This window comes from Ricinus communis, chromosome 3, assembly GCF_019578655.1.
Source record: "Ricinus communis isolate WT05 ecotype wild-type chromosome 3, ASM1957865v1, whole genome shotgun sequence".
NCBI lineage: Eukaryota > Viridiplantae > Streptophyta > Magnoliopsida > Malpighiales > Euphorbiaceae > Ricinus > Ricinus communis.
In genome coordinates, this window is record NC_063258.1 from 14,424,047 (window position 1) to 14,446,227 (window position 22,181).

A 22,181-nucleotide genomic window follows, 5' to 3' on the forward strand; every position below is an offset into this window, starting at 1 on the left:
GTTTTCTCATATTGACAAATATACCGCTTTTTGGAATTGTTTTCTCATATGGAAAGATATACCCCTCTTAGGAGATTGTTTTCTCATATCGACAAATGTACCCCTTTTCTGGGATTGTTTTCTTCTATCGAGAGATATACCCTTGTTACGGGGTTGTCAAATGTACCGCCTTTTTTAGGTTTGTTTTCTCATGTTGAAAGATATACACCTCTTACGGAGTTGTTTTCTCATATTGACAAATGTACCACTTTTTTGGGAATGTTTTCTCATATTGAAAGATATACCCATCTTACGGGGTTATTTTCTAATATTGACAAATATACCATTTCTTCGGATTGTTTTCTCATGTTGAAAGATATACCCCTCTTTCGTGGTTGTTTTCTAATATTGACAAACATAACACTTTTTTGGGATTGTTTTCTCATGTTGAAAGATACACACATTTTAAGGGTTGTTTTCTTGACATTGACAAATATACCACCACTTGGGATTGTTTTCTCATGTTGAAAGATATACCCCTCTTACGGGGTTGTTTTCTAATATTAACAAATATACCCTCTTACGGGGTTGCCTTCTATCTTGAAATATACCCCTCGTATGGTGTTATTTTCTAATATTGACAAATGTACCACTTTTTGGGGTTGTTTTCTCATGTTGAAAGATATACACCTCTTACAGGTCGTTTTCACGTATTGAAAATATGCCACTTTTTGGGATTGTTTTCTCTTGTTGAATGATATACCCCTCTTATCGGGTTGTTTTCTAATATTGACAAATATACCACTTTTACGAAATTGTTTTCCCATGTCGATAGACATACCCCTCTTACGGGGTTATTTTCTCATAATGACTAATATACCACTTTCTTGGGATTGTTTTCTCATGTTAAAAGATATACGCCTCTTCCAGGGTTGTTTTCTCATATTGACAAATAAACCACTGTTTGGGATTGTTCTCTCATGTTGAAAGATATACCCCTCTTACGGGGTTGCCTTCTAATATTAACAAATATACCCCTCTTACTTGGTTGCCTTCTAATACTGAGAAATATACCCCTCGTATGGTGTTATTTTCTAATATTGACAAATGTACCACTTTTTTGGGGTTGTTTTCTCATGTTGAAAGATATACACCTCTTACAGGGTCGTTTTCACGTATTGAAAAATATGCCACTTTTTTGGGATTGTTTTCTCTTGTTGAATGATATACCCCTCTTATCGGGTTGTTTTCTAATATTGACAAATATACCACTTTTACGGGGCTGTTTTCCCATGTCGAAAGACATACCCCTCTTACGGGGTTATTTTCTCATATTGACTAATATACAACTTTCTTGGGATTGTTTTCTCATGTTGAAAGATATACGCCTCTTACAGGGTTGTTTTCTCATATTGACAAATAAACCACTGTTTGGGATTGTTTTCTCATGTTGAAAGATTTACCCCGCTTACGGGGTTGCTTTCTAATATTAACAAATATACCCCTCTTATGGGGTTGCCTTCTAATATTGAGCAATATACCCCTCTTATGGTGTAATTTTCTAATATTGACAAATATACCACTTTTTTGGGGTTGTTTTCTCATGTTTAAAGATATAGCCCTCTTACGGGGTTGTTTTCTCATATTGAAAAATATAACACTTTTTTGGGATTGTTTTCTCATGTTGAAAGATACACACATCTTAAGGGGTTGTTTTCTCATATTGACAAATATACCACTTTTGGGATTGTTTTCTCATGTTGAAAGATATACCCCTCTTACGGGGTTGTTTTCTAATATTAACAAATATACCCCTCTTACGGGGTTGCCTTCTAATACTGAGAAATATACCCCTCGTATGGTGTTATTTTCTAATATTGATAAATGTACCACTTTTTTGGGGTTGTTTTCTCATGTTGAAAGATATACACCTCTTACAGGGTCGTTTTCACGTATTGAAAAATATGCCACTTTTTTGGGATTGTTTTCTCTTGTTGAATGATATACCCCTCTTATCGGGTTGTTTTCTAATATTGACAAATATACCACTTTTACGGGGCTGTTTTCCCATGTCGAAAGACATACCCCTCTTACGGGGTTATGTTCTCATATTGACTAATATACCACTTTCTTGGGATTGTTTTCTCATGTTGAAAGATATACGCCTCTTACGGGGTTGTTTTCACATATTGACAAATATACCACTTTTTGGGATTGTTTTCTCATGTTGAAAGATATACCCCTCTTACGGGGTTGTTTTCTAATATTAACAAATATACCCCTCTTACGGGGTTGCCTTCTAATACTGAGAAATATACCCCTCGTATGGTGTTATTTTCTAATATTGACAAATGTACCACTTTTTTGGGGTTGTTTTCTCATGTTGAAAGATATACACCTCTTACGGGGTCGTTTTCACATATTGAAAAATATGCCACTTTTTTGGGATTGTTTTCTCTTGTTGAATGATATACCCCTCTTATCGGGTTGTTTTCTAATGTTGACAAATATACCACTTTTATGGGGCTGTTTTCCCATGTCGAAAGACGTACCCCTCTTACGGGGTTATTTTCTCATATTGACTAATATACCACTTTCTTGGGATTGTTTTCTCATGTTGAAAGATATACGCCTCTTACAGGGTTGTTTTCGCATATTCACAAAAATACCGCTTTTTTGGGGTGATTTTCTCATGTTGAAAGAATACCCCTCTTACGCGGTTGTTTTCTCAAATTGACTAATATACCACTTCTTTGGGATTTTTTTTCTCATGTTGAAAGATATACGCCTCTTACAGGGTTGTTTTCTCATATTGACAAATAAACCACTGTTTGGGATTGTTTTCTCATGTTGAAAGATATACCCCTCTTACGGGGTTGCTTTCTAATATTAACAAATATACCCCTCTTACGGGGTTGCCTTCTAATATTGAGAAATATACCCCCTCTTATGGTGTAATTTTCTGATATTGACAAATATACCACTTTTTTGGGGTTGTTTTCTCATGTTTAAAGATATAGCCCTCTTACGGGGTTGTTTTCTCATATTGAAAAATATGCCACTTTTTTGGGATTGTTTTCTCTTGTTGAATGATATACTCCTCTTACGGGATTGTTTTCTCATATTGAGAAAAATACCAAGAGGATTGACACTGATAATTATTCATGGCCATTTCCTCTATCTGGTTCTGAGCCTGCTCGGGCGTCTTACTGTTTAGCGCCCCACCTACTGCAGCATCCACCATCTCTCTCGTTGCAAGGTTCAACCCGCTGTAGAAGGTCTGAACCTGCATCCACACTAGCAATCCGTGATGTGGGCGGCATCTCAAAAGATCTTTAAACCTCTCCCATGCATCGTACTTGCTTTCATCATCAAACTGCATAAAAGAAGATATGTCATTTTTAAGTTTAGCAGTTTTAGCGGGAGGAAAATACTTATATAAAACTTTTTCGGCCAATGCCTTCCAAGTAGTAATAGTTTACTGTGGAAAGGATTGCAACCATCTCTTAGCTCTATCCCTCAAGAAAAATGGAAACAATCTCAGCCGAATGGCGTCGTCGGTTGTTCGGGATCCTCGCTGAGCAATCCTCCAAACTGCATGCTCTGCTGGATCATTTGGATATCGTTGGCTTTTATTTCAAAATTGTTGGCCGCTACAATAGGTCTAACTATACTAGTTTTCGTCCCATCCAAAGATGGTTGAGCAAACTCGTACATCGTCCTATGATCATCATCGGCCTGGGGGTTGAGGTTCTCCATCGCGTCAACTCCTTGAACCTGAATTGTAACTCCGTCCTCGTCCTCAACTGCCTGCAAACGTCGTCTCAATAATCTGAGAGAGCGCTCCGGGTCAGATAAAGGTGCTATGGGATCAGGGTTAGAGCTCCTGGTCATAAACTACCTGAAACGGAAAACCAAACAACCACTAATCAATCAAAAGTACTAAAATAAAATAAAATAATAAAAAATAAAGAATGAATGAATAAATAGATAATGACTAAATTAACACAGAAACAATTCACTCTAGTTTACCGTTACTGTTCCTCAGCAACGGCGCCAAAAACTTGATGGGCTACTTATACAACCTGTACTTAAGGCAGTGAACCTATCGATGCGGTCGAGCACTAGTGGGTATCAAGGTCGTATCCCTGAAGATCGGGTAAACCTAAAGTTACTACTGTTCGTTATGTTATTTAATCTGAAATAAGGTGTGAGAAGTCTAAATTAATTAACTAATGCTTATGAATGCAAATAAAGGAACAACAACAACTAACAATCGAAAAACAACCGTAACAAAGAAGCAAACCCAAAAGGGACCTAAGTGATGGAATTCTAAGTTTAATTTTATAAATTGCCAATCTTGCTACCCGTGCAAAAAATCCTGAATCAAACTCTGCTCCTCTCTCGAGCTCATTGAGTTCCTAAATCTGCACTAACCTAATGGAATCTCTTCCTATCAGATTAGCATTAAGCGTGATTTAGAACTATTAAGAGTTGTTAATTCTTAATCTGGCGAGTGAATTGACCTTATGTCTAAGTGTTAACTACCAGTTCTTACTATTTAATTTCCAGTTATAAAAAGCATTTCTCAATGTCAAGAAACAACCCAAAAGATAATTAATTTAACGTCTCAAATTAATTGAATCAAATTTTATTACTAAATAGTAAGAAGATTACAAAAATGGCAGATAAAAAAAATCCAATATTTAAACACAAACCATCAACAAAGATGAACCCTAATGGAAGAAACAAATACAAAAGAAAATAAATAACAGAAAAGAAAATGAAACATATAACCGCTCTTCTATCGAATCGGAGTGGGAATGTCGCAAGTGCCAATTCTGAAACCTGCCTCAAGTATGGATCTCGGATGTCTTGGTCAATCATCTAGAAACCTCAATCTTTGCTTGAATCCTCCAAATCAATCCTTTGAACTGACGTTGGTCTCCTAAAATGTCAAGAACAGAGGTGCAAAAGTGAGGGGTCGCGCGCGTAAAGAAGTCCAGAAATCAGAAGGAGAACCCCTTCTCATTTTGCATGCGCCTATTTATAGACAGAACTGCCTTCATCGTGCCATGGACGTGCCCGATCGTGCAAATATACTGACCCATGCCCCACAGGCGTACAGCGGCCAGTGCATGTCTTTCGACAGGTGCGGGCACCAACCTCTATGAAATGCAAAATTTCTGAAATTGTCCAAGGGAGGTCGTGCAAAAGCCTCAAAACTGTGCGCCAACAAGGAGTCGACTCCGATAAGCATCTAATACGCGTAAATCATCCAAATAGCTTGGTTTCTGCTCGTAAATCAATCAATCTCTATCGAGGAGTCCGAAAACCTGAAAAATTCATGAACATACCACAGTGTGATCAAACAGGAATAAATATGACTCAAATACATGAATAAAAGGCTAATAAACAGTCAATTAACAGGCATAGAATCATCTACATCAAACCCCGTAAAACAAATATATTTATGAATCTAAGAAAACAACCCCTTAAAAGTAGTGTAATTGCGAGTCTCAGAAAATAGCCTCGTAGAAGAAGTACATTTTTTAATATGAGAAAACAACCTCGTAAGAGGGGTATATTTATTAATATTAGAAAACAGCCCCGTAATACAGTGATATTTATGAATATGATGAAATAACCCCGTAATTTTGGTATATTTGTAAGTATGAGAGAACAACCCCTTAAATGGATTAATGAAAAAACAACACCGTAAAAGGGGTATATTTGTCAATCTAAGAAAATAATCCCGTAAAACATGAATATTTATGAATTTGATAAAATAACCCCATAATAGTGTTAATAATTTAATATGAGAAAACGATCTCGTAAAAGTGGTATATTATCAATTTAAGAAAATAATTTTGTAAAACATGTATATTCAATGAATCTGAGAAAACAACCCCGTAAAAGTAGTGTAAGTGCGAGTCTCAGAAAACAACCTCGTAGAAGGGGTAAATTTTTTAATATGAGAAAACATTCCCGTAAGAGGGGTATATTTATAAATTTAGAAATCAACTCTGTAATACAGTGATATTTATCAATCAGAGAAAATAACCGAGTAATTGTGGTATATTTGTGAGTATGAGAATATATAAATATTATAAATATTAGAAATCAACTCCGTAAGAGGGGTATATTTATAAATATTAGAAAACAACACCGTAAAATGGGAATATTTATCAATCGGAGAAAATAACCTTGTAATTATGATATATTGGTGAGTATGAGAAAATAACATCTTAAATGGGTTAATTTTATAATATGAGTAAACAACCCCGTAAAACGGGTATATTTGTCGATATAAGAAAATAATCCTGTAAAACATATATATTTATGAATCTGAGTAAACCACCCCGTAAAAGTACTGTAATTGCAAGTCTAAGAAAACAACATCGTAGAAGGGGTAAATGTATTAATATGAGAAAACAACCCGTAAGATGAGTATATTTATAAATATTAAAAAATAACCCCGTAACACGGGGATATTTATCAATCAGAGAAAATAACCCCGTAATCTTGGTATATTTTTTAGTATAAGAAAAAACCCCTCAAAAGGGGTATATTTGTCAATATGAGAAAATAATCTCGTAAAACGTGTTTATTTATGAATTTGAGAAAACAACCCCATAATATTGCTAATAATTTAATATGAGAAAATGACCCCGTAAAAGTATTATATTTATCAATATAAGGAAATAGTCCTGTAAAACATGTATATTTTTAAATCGGATTAAACAACCCCGTAAAAGTAATGTAATTGCGAGTCTAAGAAAACAAAAGCGTAGAAAGTGTAAATTGTTTAATATGAGAAAAAAACCCCATAAGAGGGGTATATTATAAATATTAGAAAATAAACCCGTAATACGGGGATATTTATCAATCGGAGAAAATAACCCTGTAATTGTGGTATATTTGTGAGCATGAGAAAACAACCCCTTAAATGAGTTGATTTTATAATATGAGAAAACAACCCTGTAAAAGGGGTATATTTATCCATATAAGAAAATAATCCCGTAAAACATGTATACCTATGAATATGAGAAAACCACCCGCTAAAAGTAGTGTAATTGCAAGTCTACAAAAACAACATCGTAGAAGGGGTAAATTTATTAATATGAGAAAATCACCCCGTAAGAGGGGTATATTTATAAATATTAGAAATCAACCTCGTAATATGGGGACATTTATCAATCGGAGAAAATAACTCTATAATTGTGGTATATTTGTGAGTATGAGAAAACAACCCCTTAAATGGGTTCATTTTATAATATTAGAAAATAACTCCGTAAAAGGGGTTCATATGTCAATATAAGAAAATAACCCCGTAAAACATGTATATTTATGAATCTAAGAGAACAACCCCGTAAAAGTAGTGTAATTGCTAGTCGAAGAAAACAGCATCATAGAAGGGGTAAATTTTTTAATATGAGAAAATAACCCCGTAATAGGAGTATATTTATAAATATTAGAAACCAACCCCATAACATGGGGATATTTATCAATTTGAGAAAATAACCCCGTAAAACATGTATATTTATGAATCTAACAAAATAGCCCTGTAAAACATGTATATACAACCCCGTAAAACATGTATATTTATGAATCTAAGAAAACAACCCGGTAAAAGTAGTATAATTGCGAGTCGAAGAAAACAACATCGTAGTAGGGGTATATTATCAATAAAAGAAAATAATCCCGTAAAACATATATATTTATGAATCGGAGAAAATAACCCCGTAAAAGTAATGTAATTACGAGTTTAAAAGAACAACGTCATAGAACGGGTAAATTTTTTAATATGAGAAAACAACCCCTTAAGAGGGGTATATTTATGGATATTAGAAAATAACCCTGTAATACAGGGATATTTATCAATCGGAGAAAATAATCCTGTAAAATTGTGGTATATTTGTGAGTATGAGAAGACAACGTCTTGAATGGGTTAATCTTATATAATATGAGAAAACAAACTCATAAAAGGGGTATATTTATCAATATAAGAAAATAACCCCATAAAACATGTATATTTATGAATCTGGGAAAACAACCCCGTAAGAGGGGTATATTTATAAATACTAGAAAACAACTCCATAATTTGGTGTTATTTATGACTATGATGAAATAACCCCGTCATTGTGGTATATTTGTGAGTATGAGAAAACAACCCCTTAAATGGGTTAATTTTATAATATGATAAAAAAAACCCGTAAAAAGTGGTATATTTGTCAATATATGAAAATAGCCCCATAAAACTTGTATATTAATGAATTTGAGAAAACAACCCCATAATAGTGCTAATAATTTAATATGAGAAAACGACCTCGTAAAAGTGGTATATTTATCAATATAAGAAAATAACTTCGTAAAACATGTATATTTATGAATATGAGAAAACAGCCCCGTAAAAGTAGTGTATTTGTGAGTCGAAGAAGACAGCATCGTAGAAAGGGTAAATTTTTTAATATGAGAAAACAACCCCATAATAGGAGTATATTTATAAATATTAGAAAACAACCCCGTAATACTGGGATATTTATCAATCGGAGAAAATGACCTCGTAATTTTGGCATATTTTTTAGTATAAGATTGTTGTAGAATAATCTAGAATATTATAGAATATAGAGTAATTAATAGAAGATAGAGTATTATTAATTAGAGATAATTCTAGAGATTAGAATATTCTAGAATAAAAACTTCTCCAATTGTATATATATATATATATATACTTCCACGATCAATAGACAACACAACAATTTCAGATTTATTTTTTACTTTTACATGGTATCAGAGCCTAATCTGATTATCTGATCCTCCTTTGCTTCAGATTGCCCAAGTGAGCAATCATTTGTTAAAAATAATTTTCTGCCCTAGTGAGGCGACAACATGAGATTCTTGTGGTGTTTCTTTCTTTGTTGCCTGTGTCTTTGTTATTTGGACATTGCTATTATCCATTTTGTTCTCTACTGCCTACTGTTGTAATCATAAGTGGTAGCAAATCAGTTTCTGTCACTACTGATATCATTCCGGCAATGACGAAAATTACGGATCAAAAATTAAATTGGCCTAATTTTCGTGGATGGAGCAAGACTGTGCGTGTGTATTTACGAAGCATCAACAAGTCTTATCACCTAACAGATAATCCTCCGGATGACAATTGTAACACCCCCATTACATGCTAACCAATAGACATTAGCCCGAAAGCATACAAGCGTCGTAGACTATATAATACATGTAGATAGGTCAATATGCAGATTGTTAAGAATCAAGACACAAGGTTATTAACATATAAATATATGATTATACTTAAACATCATTTAACAAGTATTCAAAATATCTTCTTATGCCTTACAAGGCACACTTCTATATACATCACATAACTGCATACAGAATGCATCAGGAGGAGACTCCATAAAAGCCCAACTGTGGTGGTAAAAGCTAGACTTCGGATACAACCAACGGATGCACTACTATTTACAAACCTGAAAAGAAAAATTTTGGAGAGGGGTGAGCCTCCAACTCAATAAATAAATAATCAACATAATCTATATCACATACACTTAATACAATTTCCACCCAATCACATAACTTACCATGATTCATAGTTTAGGTATAAATTCATACCATTCTACTCAATTCAGTACAACCATCATAGAAGAAATACAATTCAACAATTATGGTTAGTTCTCACGGCTTGTGGATCCCCTTTAATGTGCTCTGCCTCATCCTCACCTATCGCACACGTGGTTGCTCGCCTCATCCTCACATAATACACTTTTATAGCCTCTCTAGGGTTTAGCCTCCCAAGGCTTTATATATAGATATATATATTTTTTTTTTCACAGGGGAATCCACCATTCACATGCACATATGCACTTAACATCACAATTCAATCATTTCACTTATATCATATTCAAGCAATAACAATTGTTCCACTCAACACCAATCATTTCCATCTCATTCATTCAAACACAACACAATATTAAGCAAACACAACCATTCGTAGAACATTTGATTAAATATATGGATATAGCAAATATTAACTATTTACTTACTCAAAATAAACTTATTCCTTCAGCATATAAGAACCTCCTTTCTCCACAACTTCCTTTCCAGGCCTTTGGGTACTTGTTAACACATTCATCAATTCACATTTCATGCATATTCCAAATATTCATGTAAATGCTAGTTCTAATGCATTACAAGATCACCCCCTTTGTAATTCATAGGTCTAACTCTTCCTCTAAGACTCTCAATTACTATTTTAATATCATATAAACATTTTCCATCTAGTTATTTACCAATTTAACTCAAATTAACATCAAATAAATTGCATAAAACTAATCTCCAACATCTCTGTTTTCTAGACAGAATTTAGTACCAAAGTATATTTATTGCTGGGAAAAATTGGCTCAATAAAAAAATATCGTATTAAATAGACATATACGCTTATGCGTCTAGTTTCATCTCTAAGAAGAATTACTCAATTCCGACTTCTATAGATTTAATTATTCCCAAATTACTGAGCAAGGGTCATACAGCTAGCTGTACCTGAGCAGCAATCTGTTTGCTCAATTTAAGCAACCAAAACGGCAAAAATAGCAAAATCACAAAACTACAAAGTTATAGAGGACTCTTCAAAATTTCCATAGACATCAATTAAGCTTAATTGGGACTTATATAACGCATGTTATGCCCAAAGTACAGAACATCAAGGTTGCTGGAATTTTGACAGTTTTCTATCTTGACATACTTAAACTTAAATTAAGCTTAATCTCTATGTAATCATTCAATACTCTACTAATTCATGATAATCAGACCTTTAATTAATCAATAAAAGCATCAATTGAAGTTTTTCCAATTTGTAATCAAGAACCCTAATGACAAATTAATAATACTCAAGTAACAACTTACCAATTTCAGCTTTTGGGTTGCTAATATGCTTAAATTCCTTCAATAGTTGGTAAAACCCTATCTTAATCTTAAGTTTTTCTAGGTATTCCACTCCTCTCTCTTGTTCCAAATTTTGAGTTTTTGGCCATGTACGAATTTTAGAAAAATGAGGAGGTAAAATGAGCTTGCTCATGGTTCCAATTTCCAAGATTCATCTTTTAAGTCCAATCTATTTACCCAACCTTCAGCTATTGGTTCAATTAAGTCTTAAGGCTTAATACACATAACCCAAATACTTAATCAACTTATCTAAATTAATAATCTAATATCATGCTTCTTATTCTCTACTTATAATTAATATATATCTGTTTCCATAAAATAAAAATATTATTAATATACCATCATATGCCCAATGATTAAATGTAAATGCACATAACATGTATGATGAGAAAATGCAGGCGTTACAACTCTCCCTTCCTTAAGAAATTTCGTCCCCGAAATTTTAACAACTCACCAACATTATAATGGAATAGAGGCGGATACTTCTGTCTCATATGCTCTTCCACTTCCCAAGTTGCTTCTCTTGGCGAATGATGACTCCACTTAATTTTGACCATAGGAATGTCTTTATTTCTCAATTTCTTAACCCTTCGATCAAGAATTTCTATCGGTTCTTCCACATATGTCAACTTTTCTGTGATTTCTATCTCTAGCTGTAGAATGATATGACTAGGATCTAATCTATATCGCCTCAACATAAAAACGTGAAAAAATCATGAATAGAAGATAACTCTGTAGGTAATGCTAACCTATAAGCCAATGGTCCAACTCTTTCAATAATTTCATAAGGTCCTACATACCTTGGACTCAATTTCCCTTGTTTACCAAACCTTAATATTCCTTTCCACGGTGATACCCGTAAGAAAACTTTATCACCCACAATATATTCCATTTCCCTTTGATGCAAATCAGCATAAATATTTTGTCTGTCCTGTGCTACTTTCAAATTCTTTTTAACTATCTCTATTTTATCCACTGTTTCTTGTACCAATTCTGAACCTTCAAGCTATCTTAAACCTTTAACATCCCAGCATACTGGACTTTTACATTTCCTCCCATAAAAAGCTTCATATGGAGGCATACCGATACTAGAATGAAAACTATTGTTATACGCAAATTCCATCTGTGGTATGTAATCATCCCAGTTACCCTTGAACTCAAGTGTGCAAGCCCTCATCATATCTTCTAATGTCTGAATAGTTCTTTCTGATTGCCCATCTATTTGAGGATGAAAAGCTGTACTGAAATGAAGCTTAGTACCATATGCTTTCTGCAAACTCTCCCAGAAAGGAGAAGTAAATCTGGGATCCCTATCTGATACAATAGATATAGGCACACCATGCAATCTAACAACCTCAGAAATATACAATTCAGCAAGTTTATCAAGTGAATATGTTTGCTTCACAGGTAAGAAATGAGCACATTTAGTAAGTCGATCAATAATTACCCAAATAGCATCATGCTTGTTAAATGTATGCGGCAATCCCATAACAAAATCCATAGTGATCTTATCCCACTTCCACACAGGTATAGATAAAGAATGAAGTTTACCTGCAGGTGCCTGGTGCTCTCCTTTCACTTGCTGACATGTCAAACACTTACTCACAAATTCTGCCACATCCTTCTTCATTGTCGGCCACCAATAATAAGGCTTCAAATTTTTGTACATTTTGGTACTTCCAGGATGCATTGCATAAGGTGCATAGTGCGCTTCATGCATGATTTCCTTTCTCAGATCCCCTACATCAGATACACATACACGATTTCTATTTAATAACACACCATCATCTTTCAACACAAATTGTGTATTCTTTCCTTCTTGTACTCTACCCTTCATCCTTTACAAATAAGAATCTTCACACTATGCATCTTTAATTTTATCTCCAATCAAAGGCTTTACTTGTAATGTGGCTAATAGATCATCGTTATAAACATAAAACTTCACATCCATAGCTCTAAGTGCAACTAAATATTCCACATTGTAACAAATCATACTTGAAAAATTTTCCACTAGCTTCCTACTTAAAGCATCAGTAACAACATTTGCTTTTCCAGGATGATAATCAATAGTGCAATCATAATCCTTCAGAAGCTCAATCCATCTTCGTTGTCTCAGATTTAACTCTTTTTGCATAGGGATATATTTCAAACTCTTATGATCAGTAAATATCTGAAATGTCTCTGCATATAAATAATGTCGCCATATCTTCAATGCATGTACAATAGCTGCTAATTCAAGATCATGCGTAGGATAATTCAGCTCATGAGGTCGCAATTGTCTTGAAGCATAAGCTATAACCTTCCCATGCTGCATTAAGACACATCCAAGTCCTTGCCTAGAAGCATCAGTATATATAACATAACCTCCATTTTCAGATGGCAATGCAAGTATCAGTGTAGTAGTAAGCCTTTTCTTCAACTCTTGAAAATTTTGATCACAGAACTCAGTCCACTGGAACGACACATTCTTCTTCAACAAAGCTGTGAGAGGCTTAGCAATAACTGAAAAATCTTTTACAAATCTTCTATAATAGCCAGCTAACCCAAGAAAACTTCGAACTTCAGAAACATTTCTAGGCGGTTCCCATTCAATAATTGCTTTAATCTTTGATGAATCCGGTTGCACTCCATGTTTAGAAATAATATGCCCTAAGAATGCAATTTCCTCCATCCAAAACTCGCATTTGTTGAATTTTGCATACAACTGTTTTTCCCTCAAAATCTGTAAAACAATTCTCAAGTGTTGTTCATGCTCTTCTAGGCTTCTAGAGTAAATCAGAATATCATCAATGAACACAATAACATAGTGATCTAAATATGGTTGGAAAGTCTTGTTCATCAGTGACATAAAAGCAGCAGGAGCATTTATTAACCCAAATGGCATCACAATAAATTCATAATGTCCATACCTTGTTCTGAATGCTGTCTTGGCAATAATTTCTCTTCAACCCGGAGTTGCCAATAACCTGATCTTAAATCAATTTTAGAGAACACAGTTGCACCTTTTAACTGATCAAGCAAATCATCAATTCGCGGCAATGGATATTTATTCTTCACTGTAATCCTATTCAATTGCCTATGATGAATACATAATCGCATACTACCATCCTTTTTCTTCACAAAGCAAGCTGGTGCTCCCCAGGTGAAGTACTTACTTTGATGAAACCTTTATCAAGTAACTCTTCTAATTGCTTCTTTAATTCTTTCAATTCCAATGGAGCCATTCTGTATGGTGCAATGGAAATAGGTGCCATGCCAGGGATGATGTCAATCTCAAAATCAACCTCTCGATTTGGTGGCAAACCAGGCAAATCATTTAAGAATACGTTAGGAAATTCTCTAACCACTGGAATGTCTAATACTCCTAGTCTGACCTTAGTAGTATCTACAAAACTAACTGACATGCAGTCACTGCTGAAATCAAACAATTAGGAATTGTCTTCCTTTCACCCACCATTACTATTTTCATTTCTCCTTGTATTTCCATAGCCACTTCCTTCGTTTTACAATCAACAATAGCATGATTTCTTGACAACCAATCCATCCCCAAAATAACATCAAACTCTCTAAGATTAATAACAACCAAATCTGCATGTAGTTTGACACTATCTACTACTACAAGACATGATCTCACTATCGTATTTATTGTGATAATACCCGCAGCAGGCATAGATACATATATATCATAACCTAATGCCTCTATATTAGCATGAACATGCGATGCAAAATCATGTGATATGAATGAACATGTGGATCCAGGATCAATAAGAACATGTGCATTAGAATCATAAAAAGAAAGTATACCAGTAACAATTTTAGGTCCTACAAATGCTTCATTTCTAGTAGTAGCAAATACTCTAGCTTGTGCTTGTGGTTGGCCAATCTTTTCTGATGGTGTTGCTGAAATAGGTAAACCTCCTTTGCCACCTCTTCCTCTGCCTCTGCCTGAACCAATTGGAATATTTTCACCAACACTACTCTGACCCATTGTATAAGATTCTCCAGCATTATTTCTTCTCATAGGACAATCTCTAGAATAATGTCCTAGCCTACTACAAGTGAAACATACTACTGGTCTAGGTTCCCAACATTCTCCAGTATGTCTCCTGTTGCACGTAGGACAAACAGGAGCAAACCCTCTACTGGCCAAAACTTGTCCTCCCTCAAGTCTGGATGAATTGTATCCACCACTGCTATAAGGTACTGTGGAGGATCTACTAGACTAACCACCAAACCTTCGTCCACGATAACTACTCCTCTGTGAATTAGAGCCTCTGAATGAAGAAATACTAGTCTATCTTAGAGGATTACTATAAGTACCAATGATCTTCTTCTTTTTAGCTTCCATAGTATTCCTTTCAAATGATGTTTCTTTAGCTCTCAAAGCAGCTTCAATTGAGGCATTGTAATTCTGAGGTTTCACTGCCATTTTCTCACGAATGTCAAGCCTCAAACCCATCTCAAATTTCTTCCTTTTCAGTTCTTCAGTGGCTATTTCTTCTGGTGCATACTTAGATAATCTCACAAATTGAACTTCATACTCTGCAATTGACATATCATTCTGCTTCAACTGAAGAAATTCAAGCTTCTTTCTATCTCTATAAATTTCTGGAGTATACTTCTCAGCAAATTCTCTCAAGAAATCATTCCAAGTCAAAGTCATTGGTCGATCTTTGCTTCTTAAAACTGTTTCCCACCAATCAAGTGCATCTTTTCTTATTACGATGTGCAATTAAATCTGTCCAACACTCTTTCCGTATTTCATAACCATTAACTCAGCCTCAGTAGGATCAGTAGTACCCTGAAAAACATTAGCACCTTATCTCCTAACCCTTTCATAATTTTTATCTATCACAGCCTCTTGTTGTTGAGTCTGACGCACCGATGCTTGTTGTCGAGCTACCCGTTGCATTAGAAAATCCATAAACTGTTCCATAACATTTTGTACATTCGATTGTGCAGCATTTTCAGAATGTAGCTCATGCTCATCATGTTGATCATGTTCAGATGCATTTTCATGACCATGCACAGACTCTAATGACTTATCTGGGCCAGTTGCGTGTTCTCCTTTTCTATCCATCTATATATATGAAATGCAAATACTCAGTCAAGTTCAAAGAACATATGTCATATGCTTAATGATGTGCAACATGAATCTACTCCCAATGAATCTAATCCCTGCTCTGATACCACTAAATATAACACCCCCATTACATGCTAACCAATAGACATTAGCCAGAAAGCATACAAGCGTCGTAGACTATATACTACATGTAGATAGGTCAATATGCAGATTGTTAAGAATCAAGACATAAGGTTATTAACATATAAACATATGATTATACTTAAACATCATTTAACAAGTATTCAAATCATCTTCTTATGCCTTACAATGCACACTTCTATATACATCACATAACTACATACAAAATGCATCAGGAGGAGACTCACAAAAGCTGTGGCAGGCTAAAAGCTAGACTTCCGAATACAACCAACGGATGCACTACTATTTACAAACCTGAAAAGAAAAATTTTGGACAGGGGTGAGCCTCCAGCTCAGTAAATAAATAATCAACATAATCTATATCACAGACACTTAATACAATTTCCACCCAATCACATAATTACCATGATTCATAGTTTAGGTATAAATTCATACCATTCTACTCAATTCAGTACAACCATCATAGAAAAATACAATTCAACAATTATGGTTAGTTCTCACGACTTGTGGATCCCCTTTAATATGTTGCTCCGGCTCATCCTCACCCTATCGCACGTAAAATTGCTCGCCTCATCCTCGCATAATACACTTTTATAGCCTCCCTAGGGTTTAACCTCCCAAGGCTTTATATATAGATATATTTTTTTTTCACAGGGGAATCCACCATTCACATGCACATATGCACTTAACATCACAATTCAATCATTTCACTTATATCATATTCAAGCAATAACAATTGTTCCACTCAACACCAATCATTTCCATCTCATTCATTCAAACACAACACAATATTAAGCAAACACAACCATTCGTAGAACATTTGATTAAATATATGGATATAGCAAATATTAACTATTTACTTACACAAAATACACTTATTCCTTCAGCATATAAGAACCTCCTTTCTCCACAACTTCCTTTCCAGGCCTTTGAGTACCTGTTAACACATTCATCAATTCACATTTCATGCATATTCCAAATATTCATGTAAATGCTAGTTCTAATGCATTACAAGATCATCCCCTTTGTAATTCATAGGTCTAACTCTTCCTCTAAGACTCTCAATTACTATTTTAATATCATATAAACATTTTTCATCTAGTTATTTACCAATTTAACTCAAATTAACATCAAATAAATTGCATAAAACTAATCTCCAACATCTCTGTTTTCTAAACAGAATTTAGTACCAAAGTATATTTATTGCTGGGCAAAATTGGCTCAATACAGAAATCTCGTATTAAATATACATAGACGCTTATGCGTCTAGTTTCATCTCCAAGAAGAATTATTCAATTCCGACTTCTATAGATTTAATTATTCTCAAATTACTGAGCAAGTGTCATACAGCTAGGTGTACCCGAGCAGGAATCTGTTTGCTCAATTTAAGCAACCAAAACGGTAAAAATAGCGAAATCACAAAACTACAAAGTTATAGAGGACTCTTCAAAATTTCCATAGACACCAATTAGGCTTAATTGGGACTTATATAACCCATGTTATGCCCAAAGTACAGAACATCAAGGTTGCTGGAATTTTGACAGTTTTCTATCTTGACATACTTAAACTTAAATTAAGCTTAATCTCTATGCAATCATTCAATACTCTACTAATTCATGATAATCAGACCTTTAATTAATCAATGAAAGCATCAATTGAAGTTTTTCCAATTTGTACTCAAGAACCCTAATGACAAATTAATAATACTCAAGTAACAACTCACCAATTTCAGCTTTTGGGTTGCTAATATGCTTAAATTCCTTCAATAGTTGGTAAAATCCTACCTTAATCTTAAGTTTTTCTTGGTATTCCACTCCTCTCTCTTCTTCCAAATTTTAAGTTTTTGGCCATGTACGAATTTTAGAGAAATGAAGAGGTAAAATGAGCTTGCTCATGGTTCCAATTTCCAAGATTCATCTCTCAATGCCACCACCTACTTAACTAGTTTTATCATCCTAAATTAATTCTTGCTAACCATATATAGGTACTAACTTTTAATTGTATCTTTTAAGTCCAATCTATTTACCCAACCTTCAGCTATTGGCTCAATTAAGCCTTAAGGCTTAATACACATAACCCAAATACTTAATCAACTTATCTAAATTAATAATCTAATATCATGCTTCTTATTCTCTACTTATAATTAATATATATCTGTTCCCATAAAATAAAAATATTATTAATATATCATCATATGCCCAATGATTAAATGTAAATGCACATAACATGTATGATGAGAAAATGCAGGCGTTACAACAATACCAAGGAAGCTTGGTTAACAAATGATGCCCGCATATTCTTACATCTGAGGAATTCAATTGACGGTGAAATACTTTCTCTCATTGATCACTGTGAGTATGTTAAGGAATTAATGGATTATCTGGATTTTATGTATTCGGGTAAAGGCAATATCTCTCGTATTTATGATGTGTGCCGGAGCTTTCATCATACTGAACAGCAAGATCAATCTCTCACTGCTTATTTTATGAACTTTAAGCGTACTTATGAGGAGCTTAATGTTTTATTGCCCTTTAGTCCTGACGTGACAGTCCAAAAGGCTCAACGAGAACAAATAGCTGTAATGAGTTTTCTTCTTTGGTCTTAAATCTGAATTTGAGTCGGTAAAATCTCAGATTCTTTCCAGTCCCCAAATTCCAACGTTGCAGGAGACTTTTAGTAGGGTTGTCCGCAATGAATCAACCCCATCAGTTGCTCCATCTCAGCCGACTAATGCCCTCATCAGTCGAAATACTGAGTCTAGGTGATTCAACAGGAACATTAATAAAGGGGGAAAGTTCAAGTAATTGGGTTCCAGAACAAGGGGGAGTTGTCTGCTACTATTGTCATGGGCCCAGACACACAAAACAAACTTGCAAGAAATTGCAAAATAGGCTTCAAAGGAATCCGTTTGCGCATATTACAACTACTACAACTCCTTCTCCTCAACCAACTGATAAGACAATCATGGTTTCTGCAGATAAATATCAAAACATCAAAATATGCACATTCTCGCTTGGATTAATTGAAAGTAACATGATTTCTCCATCACACGCTTGGGTTTGCATCTCATCCTACTTGATCATCAAGTCATGCTCCAATGCCACCGGTGAAGCTTGTCAATTATGTTCCTATGATTCCTTAACGGAAACAAGGTTAATTTCGCGTGGGTGTACCTAATAATACTCTGGCCCAATTTACTTCATTATATGCCTCTTAAACATCAACACAAGCATTCCCGCTTGGATTAATCGAAAGCAACATGATTTCTCCATCACATGCTTGGATTTGCATCTCATCCTACTTGATATCAAGTCATGCTCCAATGCCATCGGTGAAGCTTGTCAATTATGTTCCTATAATTCCTTAACGGAAACAAGGTTAACTTTGCGTGGGCGTACCTTATAACACTGTGGCCTAATTTACTTCATTATATGCCACTTACACATCAAAACGCATGCATTCCTACTTGTATTAATCGAAAGCAGCATGTTTTCTCCCTTAGGAGTGTGGATTTTCATATTGTGTTGCTTGATCATCAAGTCACGCCTCAATATCACCGGTCAAGCTTGTCAATTGCTTTCCCATGATTCCTAAATAATCAAGTAGGAGGAGAAATAAATTCATGCTCGTAAGGGAGAAATTATGTTGTTTTCAATTAATCCAAGCGTTGCTAGGCCCATGCTAATTTTCCCTTATTTTTGTTAAGTTTGCTCATCCAATTTGGGATCATGAGAGTTGTTGCCCAGTCAACTACTCTCTGGTTCTTGATTTGCCTTTAGTTTATCCATATTTCCTTATCGTTTTATTCAAATTTATCTTCTAGTTTCTTTTTTTTTAAGGAATGAGGGTTTTAAAATATAAAAACTACATGCTACTTTAGGCAAGTTAGCATATTATTTCAGTGTAATAACTTCTGGAAATTCAAGTTATCGGTTCTTTTAAAAACTTTACGAACTTATCAGTGCTTGCACTAGTGAACATAGACTTATCGCTCACATCCTTTCATTCTTTTATGCTCTTTATCTGCCCTTATGTTTAAATGAATTTGATTTGATCCTTACACTTAGTTGTATAAAATAGAACAAAAAACTTGTGATTTCTTTCCTTCTTTGATATGAAATCTTACCTATTTTCTCATTTTGTTCGTTTGTTTTATGCCTCTCTTTTTAATCTTTGTCTAATATAATGGTTTTATTTTATTTAGGGAGCATAAGTACGAGTATTGAGTGAAAGCACTTGGAAGCGTAATCATAGGCACCGATCCAATGCTTTGACAAATGAAAATAAAGAACATTAGTTAAACGTCTATTGATATCATTCCTCGAATGATTGCAAACAAATCTTCTAGAGGAAAGTGGAAAAATGAGAATCGAGGCATGCTAAATATTCTGATACAGAATTTGCACCATTGGAATCTCCATATGCCTTATTCCTCTAGTCATGATGACTTCTAATGATAGAAGGATTGGTGTAAAGAATCATGGAAACTTAATTGACAAGCTTGACTGATGGCATTTTGCTTAGCTTAATGATCAAGCTGGACGAGACGTAAATCCACACTTGTAAGGGAGAAATCATGAAATTCAAGGGTAATGCAAGCAACAATGCAAGCATTTTGATGTTAGGGTGAAGAAATTTAGTTCGGAGTATTATTAGGTAGGCTTAGATGGATTCTCCCTGGTTTGTGTTAAGCTGGCCCATAAAATTTAGGACTACAAGAGTTGTTGACCAGTCAATTACTCTCTCGTACTATAAAAATCGCATGCAACCAAATACTTGAGGGCAGTGAACATATTATTTGAATTCTTTACCTTGTTGAAAATCAAGATACGGGTTCTTTTAAGAACTTTGTGGACTTATGAGGACTCATTATAGTGAACATAGACTTATCGCTATGTCCTTCATTTCTTTTATGTTCTTTGTCGACCTTGTGTTTAAGTCAATTCGATTTGATCCTTTCACTTAGCCGTATGGAAGAAAATAAAGAACTTCTGATCCCTTTCCTTATTAGATCCAAAATCCTACCTATGTTCTCATTTTGTTCGTCTCTTTTGTTCCACTCTATCTAATCTTTATCTAGTTTGATGGTTTGGTTTTATTGGGCGAGCATAAATACAATTGACAAGCTTAACTGGTGGCCTTATGGCATGACTTAGTGATCTAGCAGGACAAAATGCAAACACATCCGCGTAAGGGAGAAATCATGTTGCTTTTGGTTAATCCAAGTGGGAATGCGTGCATTTTGATGTCTAGGATGCATATAATTATGTAATTTGGATCAGAGTATTATTAGGTATGCCCATATAAATTCTCCCCTATTTTTGTTAATCTAGCTCATAAAATTTGGGACTATGAGAGTTGTTGACCAGTCAACTCCTCTTTCTCTAGTATGATAGTTTGGTTTTATATGGGGAGCATAAACACGATTGTTAAGAGAAAGTTCATAGAAGCGGCAATCATAGGCACTGAACCAATACTTGGACTAATGTGAAGAAAGAAAATTAGTTGATCGAGTATTGATATAAGTCTTCAAATGATTGCAAACAAAACTTTTGGAGCAAAAAAGGAACAATGAGAATTAAGGCTTGTTCCTTGTACCTATAGGCACAAGGACTCGTGATGACGCGAGGATTGGTGTAAGGAATCATAAGAATGCAATTGAAAAGCTTGACCGATAACATTGGGGCTTAACTTGATGATCAAGCAAGACTAGACGTAAATCCTTGCGCGATAGTGAGAAATCATATGGATTTCAATTAATCTAAGTGTAATACTAATGGGAATGCAAGCATTTTGATGTCTGGGATGTATATAAAGAACTAATTTGGGTCGGGTTGTTATTAGGTAGGCCCTTGCAGATTTCCCCTTTCTTTTGTTAAGCTGGCTCATAAAATTTAGGACAATGAGAGCTGTTGACCAGTCAACTCCTCTATGATTCTTGATTTGACTTTAGTTTATTCATCCTTCTTTATTTTTTTATTTATATTTAGCTTCTTTTTTCTTCTTTATATGGAATTAG

The 22,181-nt window shown here is 34.6% G+C and overlaps 1 non-coding gene across 1 annotated transcript; it reads left to right on the forward strand.

Moving 5' to 3' along the window:
• Positions 1 to 3,281: 3,281 nt before the first annotated feature.
• LOC112534964 lies at positions 3,282 to 3,388 on the forward strand. The gene has a single exon (XR_003079176.2). It is a non-coding gene; the product is annotated as a small nucleolar RNA R71 (small nucleolar RNA).
• The last annotated feature ends 18,793 nt before the right edge of the window (positions 3,389 to 22,181 follow it).